Source organism: Crocuta crocuta, unplaced genomic scaffold, assembly GCF_008692635.1.
Source record: "Crocuta crocuta isolate KB4526 unplaced genomic scaffold, BGI_CrCroc_1.0 scaffold443, whole genome shotgun sequence".
Taxonomy (NCBI): domain Eukaryota; kingdom Metazoa; phylum Chordata; class Mammalia; order Carnivora; family Hyaenidae; genus Crocuta; species Crocuta crocuta.
This window is the reverse complement of record NW_027529446.1, coordinates 1,157,783-1,163,615: the sequence shown is the minus strand read 5'-3', so window position 1 is coordinate 1,163,615 and position 5,833 is coordinate 1,157,783. Positions and strand designations below refer to the sequence as shown.

At 57.0% G+C, this 5,833-nt stretch overlaps 1 long non-coding RNA gene across 1 annotated transcript; it reads left to right on the top strand.

The window, feature by feature from the left end:
• Positions 1–28: 28 nt before the first annotated feature.
• Positions 29–957, top strand: LOC144228680 (uncharacterized). The gene is made up of 2 exons (XR_013334246.1): positions 29–380; positions 837–957. It is a non-coding gene; the product is annotated as an uncharacterized LOC144228680 (long non-coding RNA).
• Positions 958–5,833: the final 4,876 nt, after the last annotated feature.

Below are 5,833 nucleotides of genomic sequence, written 5' to 3'. Positions count from 1 at the left end.
GGGGCAGTGGAAGCTGGGGGGGCGGGGTCAGGTCCGCCTGATCGGGCGCGGCCTGCAGGGCCTCCCCCGGGATCCCAGGGTGGGTGCTGCAGGGCCGCGGGCGCAGCTTTCCCGGGGGTCCCCGGCCCTGCGGGGGTTCGGGCAGTGAATAATAGGCGCGGCCCTTCACGGCGTCTTGAGAGCGGCGTGGGGCGGGCGCAGCACCCCGGAAGAAAGATGGGATCAGACGGAAGAGTGCCGCCCTGCTGGTGGTGCCCGGACGGGGTGCAGAGCAAACAGGCTGGAAAGGCCCGGTGCCATGTGGGGGCGGGGGGCAGGCCAAGCGCTTGCAGAGGCTGGCGTTAGTGACCCGGGACTCCAGCCACCTCCGTTCGACCTCGGTGGGTACTTTCTAATTCATCAACTTGTTTCCAACTTATCTCTCTTTTTTTTTAATGTTTTATTTATTTCTAGGAGAGAGAGAGAGAGAGCGTGAGCAGGGGAGGGTCAGAGAGAGAGGGAGACACAGACTGAAACAGGCTCCAGGCTCTGAGCTGGCAGTCAGCACAGAGCCCGACGCGGGGCCCGAACCCACGAACCGCGAGATCATGACCCAAGCGAAAGTCGGACGCTTAACCGACTAAGCCACCCAGGCGCCCCAACCAACTTATCTCTTAATTCAGGCAAAAGAGCCTGCAGGGAACCATCCCCTCCCTGATGGGAACCAAAATTTACCCCCACAAGCAGGAGGGACTGTCCTCCAATAAGACCCCACTCATGATTGACCCCGGGACAGTGATTAGCTCGACCTCCCTGCCCACCAGCTCTGCTCGTACCCACTGACCTTTGTCCCACAGTTTCCTTATATAAATCTGGAAGTGTTTTCGTCACTTGGGACATGGTCTTGAGACGCTAGTCCGCTGTCTTCCGTCTTCCCGGCGGTGGCCTCACTGAAATAAATTTCTCATGTTACCACCACTCGGTTTCTCTGCCTTTGGATTTTGTCGGCAGCGAATGGCTGGCCCTGGTCTGTTTGGGACCCCGGGGTCTGAGCCACGATGGGGCTGTCCCTTCTCACTGCGTCCTGACCCTTTCCATGCAGTAGGTTTGTTTAAAATCAGCCTCCTCTAAATACAGTGCTCAATGGATTACTAGTAAAAAGAGAATGAAAAGAGAGAAAGAAAGGAGGAAAAATGTATCTCGCGCACCAGCCAGGCCAGGCTGGGGACCACTTCCGCTCCGCTCACTGCTGTGTTGGTGCACCCGGTAGGTACCCAGTCTGTGCGTGATCACTGTGTGTGGCAAATAAATGACTAAATGAGTGAATGAATGAACTGCACGGCCCTCCCAGATTCTGGAGAACTCGGGGGTTTGTTTCCCTGGACTTCTTGGCCTCATCTCCCCTCTCCTCTCTTAGGAAAATCTGCTCTCTGTGCTCAGCTCCCAGGGAGTCAGGAGACATGGTGACCTCTCCTCCAGAGGTATTTCGGCCTTAACCCTAAGCTCCAGCCTCGCCCCTGTAAAAAGTGGCGTGGCTATGCAGCTGAAAGAACGTGAAAAGTGAGGTCAAGTCTGGGGTTGTGCCAGTAAAAGGCTGTGTGACTGTGCGCAGGTCACCCACCTCTCTGGTTCTCCACATTCTCGACTGCAAGTTAGGACTAACCTTGGCCTCCTCAGGTATATTATGGGAATCATGAATAAAGAATGGCCAGCACAGGACCTTCTGCCTCAAATGAACATCTCCCTCATCGCTCAGAGTCTCCGAAAAACCCAACGGCCTCTGTGCTTCCTTATTTTTGACCCACTTCAAATGCGGTCCCCATGTCCCCGCCCCCTTTTAGCTTTGATCATGGGGACACCGTTTGGAAAGCTGGGGTGGGAAACGGCCCCGTGGGAGCTCTCAGTACAATAAGAACATTGTAAAGAGGGTGAGCTGCTCTCTCCATTGCCCATCCCCCGACCCGGGAAAGCCAAACAAAACCCCAGCCTCCCGATAAATCCCGAACAGCTGTGGGTTTCAGGGAGGCGACCCCTTCGGTCCCCCACCCTTACCAGAGGCAGGCCCACCTCTCTCCCTGTCCTCGGAGAGGCCCCAGCCGAGGAACAGGCCTGCATCCTGGGGTCCAGCAACAGCGTCCAGGCACAAGCAGGCGCCGGGGGTCACTTCTGCCAAACTGAATTGGCTTTTCGCTCCCTGCAGCCAGGTCTTTCCCTGCGGGGCAGGGATGCGGGCGTGCACATTCCTGTTTCCGAGATGTGGAAACTGAGGTTTACAAAGAAGTGATTTGCCCACTGTCCCCTGGCTTCAAACGTGCGACGCTGGTACCCTCCACTGGTGGGTAACACTGGCCCACGCTGTTCTACCTCCCCATCCCCGATATGTGGGGGGGGGTCACGAAGCAGCGGCCCCCACTCCCAGTGGCTATGGTTGAAGAGAGCATTCAACCCAAGGTGAGGCCTGGTGCCACACGCTCAGTCCTCTCTGGATGACGTGAGCTGTGGAGGGGAAACCGAGGCCAGAAGGCACGTGAGAGGCAGTGAGGGGTAGCCAGTGAGAAGAAAGCCGGGAGTTACTGGGAGAGGGTGCAGGAGCTCCGGGCTGGAACGAGGTCGGGGTCTCCCATCCTCTGAGAAGGGACCCCAGCAACCAGGGCTGGGCATGTGATCACCCAGCCACCTCTGATTGGCCCAGAGCGAGCCAATAAGATCCTCCTCTGGGATTGCTGGGCGGGAGGTACCCCCTACCTGCTTGTGTTAAATGTGACCCAGACAGTGGTCTTCTGACCTCTGGTGGCTTCAGAGACGTCTGATTCCCGCACCAAAGGCGAGCCAAATGCCCAGCGCACAGCAGCCTCCTCGGACCTGAGATTCCTGTGCTAAAACCCTGAAGGTCCCAGCAAACCAGGACGGCCTTGTCACCTGAGCAGGGGACACGCAATGCGCTGTTTGTCACGACAGATCCAGATGAGGAGCTCCTCCACCCCACTCCCAGGGGGCGAGGTAGAGGGCTGGATAGTGTCCCCTCCAAATTCACGTCCACCTGGAACCTCAGAGTGGGACTTTATTTGGAAATAGGGTCCTTTTGGGGCGCCTGGGTGGCTTAGTCGGTTAAGCGTCCGACTTTCGCTTAGGTCATGATCTCGCGGTTCGTGGGTTCGAGCCCCGCATCGGGCTCTGTGCTGACTGCCAGCTCAGAGCCTGGAGCCTGTTTCAGTCTGTGACTCCCTCTCTCTCTGACCCTCCCCTGCTCACGCTCTCTCTCTCTCTCAAAGAAAAAAAAAAAAAAAAGAAATAGGGTCCTTTGTCTTCGCAGAGGTGATTACATAAGGGTGAGGCCATGCTGGATCAGGGTGGGCCATGAGTCAACAGCTGGGGCCTTTTTAGGCCACGGTCAAGAGCAGACCTGGGAGGCACGCAGCCACACACCAAGGCACCCTCGGGGCCCCCGAAGCTGCAAGTCCCCCCCCGCCCTCCGGCAGCCTCCGCAGGGAGCGCAAGCCCTGCAGCACCTTGACTTCAGGCTTCGGGGCTCCAGAATTTAGGACAAATCGTCGTCTCAAGCCACCCAGTTTGTGGTACTTGAAACAGCAGCCCCAGAATCTCCTAAAGAAGCGGAGCCGGCCACTGTTTTGGGATGAATTGTGGTTCCCCAAAGGCTGTGATGAAATTCCAAGTCCTGAACCGTCCAAGATCAAGCTTCACAGGGCTGTTCCTGCTGACAGAGTCTGTCCCGGCTCTCCCAGCGCCACCGGGCGTCACTGCAGCCTTGGCCTGTGGAAGCGTCACCCCCACTTCGGCCCCATCTTCAGGGGGTCTGTCTGTGTCCCAATGTCCACTTTTTACAGACACCTGACGTACTGGATTAGGGCCACCCTCCTCCAGTGTGGCCTCACTTTAACTTGAAAAATTACTCCTTCAGTGACCTATTTCCAAAGAAGGTCACCTTCTGTGACCCTGGGGGTTAGGACTTCCAACATATAAATGGAGGGATATTTAATTCAGCTCGGAACAAAACAAGTGAATGCACACGCATGCACACAGATACGCACACGCGCACGTGGGCCAGCACCCACCACGCCCCACCTGAGGGCACGGTCAGGGCCCTCCAACCCCCAAACACGGACAACCTGAGACAGGCTCAGTGCCTTCCAAAGCGTCGCAGAGGGACGGGGCCCCGACTGCCCGCAGCCTGGCCGCCCTGCCGGCTCCTGCTCTCTTGACCCCCCCACATAAAGCTCTGCCCCCCAGTCTTTACGTTGGGCCCAAACAGGTCACAACGTACTGAACGCAGCAGCTGACAGAACAGAGCTGCCCGCTCTGCAAAAACAAAAAAAATACGACTCGTTCCTTTTTCTAAAAAACATTATTTTTTTAATCTTAGAATGTAATGAACAGATTTTTAAATGACGTTAACAAATGTTAAATTTTGTCTTACATTCTACTGTTAGTATTTAACTGGGAGAGGCAGGAAAGACCTGTCCCTGGGGCTGGCTGAGGGGACACCTTGCTCTGGGATGGTCCGGCCCCCGGGATTTGAGAGCACGGAGCCCCGCCGCCGCCCCATCATCCCCGCGAGGGACCTTTCCGCCTGCCCCACCCGGATCGCAGGCTCTGCCCTCCAGATGGAAGGACACACCCCTGTGCTTTAAGCCCCCAGATCATGATTTCCTACAGCGGCCACCCAGGCAAACTGTTCCCTTTGCGACCCCACCCTCAGCCTCTGTCCTTATGGGTCACCTGGAGGCAGAGGACGCGTACATTCCTTTCTCCAGGCCTGGGCTTCCATCTCCTAGGCAGTTACCCCCACGCCCCTGTGTCACCAACGCCATCTCCCGCCCAGCCCAGGAACACCTGTGGTCTGTCAAGGCACATCCACACAATCCGTGTCCCACACGTCCATGGGAACGCCCCGCATCACGGCGCACCCCAACTCTTCGATGTTTCATTTCCCTCGTATCTGCTGGGTGCCATCCTGCTGCAGCCAAAACACTGATCCTCAGGACTCGGGAGGGCGCAGCCCAGGAGGCCTCACAGGGCTGCCCCTGCCCCGGGCTCTCCCGGCGTCACTGGGGGACCGCTGGCCATCAGCCCTCCTTGGCCCGTGGAAGCGTCACCCATCGTGGCCCCATCTTCATAGGGCTTCTCCCGGCCTGTGTCCCCAAGGCCCCAAGGACACCAGTCATTGCTTCAGAGCCCACCTTACTCCAGCGTGACCTCCCCTTAACTGCAACAACGCTATTCCCAAATAACGTCCCATTCTGAGCTCTGAGGGTCAGGACCTCAACATATGGATTGGGGGGGGGGGACACAACCACCCATGCCACCTGCGTGGGGCTGTCTGGTTTCTGTCTGTGGGTCTAGTTTCCTTCCCCTGGTGGCAAAGCGTCCTGTGGAAGACTCGCACCCTCCCTCCTGTGTCCACGCGGGACGTCCACCCTGCAGCCGAGAGGCCCCCATGCTGAGCCCTGGGGAGGCCCCTCCAGCCGGGTGTCTGGGAGACTCGACTCGACTGTTTTCATTCTAGCCACTTCTACATTTACTTTTCCTTCGTGCCAAGTGATGCTGGTTAATTTTCTACAAACTTCCTTTCTCAAATGAAAACAGTTGAGACCCCCCCCCAAAAAATTTAAAAGAGAAAAAAAAAAAGAAAACAGTTGAGCCCCTGGGGGGCTCAGGCAGTTAAGTGTGTCTGACTCTTGACGATTTCGGCTCAGGTCACGATCCCAGGGTCATAGATCAAGCCCTGCACACGTGGGCAGTGCGCAGAGTGTGGAGCCTGCTTGGGATTCTATCACCCCCCCCCCCCCTCTCTCTCAAAATTAGAAAATAATAAAACCAAACCAAACCAAAAAAA